The sequence below is a fragment of the Penaeus japonicus genome, unplaced genomic scaffold, assembly GCF_977035675.1.
Source record: "Penaeus japonicus unplaced genomic scaffold, GWHDUDI00000001_assembly GWHDUDI00000023, whole genome shotgun sequence".
Taxonomy (NCBI): domain Eukaryota; kingdom Metazoa; phylum Arthropoda; class Malacostraca; order Decapoda; family Penaeidae; genus Penaeus; species Penaeus japonicus.
This window is the reverse complement of record NW_028234425.1, coordinates 38945675-38946878: the sequence shown is the minus strand read 5'-3', so window position 1 is coordinate 38946878 and position 1204 is coordinate 38945675.

Here is a 1204-nt window from a genome sequence, read left to right as displayed (position 1 = left end):
ACATATATACATATATATTTGCATATTCACTCAGCCTGTATCATTCCACTACAGGACATAGGACCTCTCATACTTATGAGGGTTGTGCGCCGGATACCCCACCTACTGGCCCTAACTGATATATATATATATATATATTATATATAAGAATTATGCTATAATATATATATACATAAATAATATATATATATATCATATATATATATATATATTATATATATACACACACACACACACACACACACACATATATATATATGTATATTTGTGTGTGTGTGTGTGTGTGGGTGTGTGTGTCCGTGAGTGGACGCCCGTGTGTGTGCGTGCGTATGTACATATACACTTTAGTGTGTATTCTAATTAAAGAAAGCTAGAGATAAAAATAAAAAACGTACATCGCCCAAACAGGTTTAGCTCCCACAGCGCGCATCACAGCAAAGGCTTCGTTATTCTGTTCCTTTCTCATTCCCCATCATCCCCCCCCCCACCCCACCGCTCACCCACCCCCTGTCATTATTCCGAGGACAAAATCATCACACCAGGGTCGAGGGGTACAGGGGCACGGGGGAGGGGGAGGGGAGGGGAGTAGGAGGGGAAAGGGGAGGGGAGGGGGAGGGGAAAGGGGAGGGGAGGGGGAGGGGCATAGTTTTGGGGGTAAGGGTGAGGGGGAAGGGGAGGGGGAGGGGGAGGGAGGGTAAGGACGACGTAGCGGTACAGGGAGCAAGTCCATAGCGGGAGGAGGTGGGGGGGGGGGGGGGGGGGCAGGGGGGGAGAGGAGGGGGGGGGGGGGGGGGGGGGGGGAGGGAAGAGGGAAGAAAGAAGGGAAGAGGAAAAAGGAGGGGGGGGGGGGGGGGGGGGGGGGGGGGGGGGAGGGGAGGGGAGGGGGAGGGGGGAGAGGGGGAAGGGGGGGAGGGGGGGGGGGGGAGGGGGGGGCGGGGGGGGAGGGGGGGGGGGGGGGGGGGGGCGATGGTAATGAATACAGTGACGTAATGACTATATACAGCAATCTACAACACCATACAAGAACATTTATAAAGTGTTGTTTACAAATAAAACAAAAACAAAAACATACTGGATGTAGTGATTTGGATTTTTGAAAAAAAAAAAATTACAAAAAAAAACAAGTAAAAAACAAACACGTTTAATGACCAATCTATATATCAAGATTATTATTAGTCTCAACCCTTTAACTAGCGAAAGAATT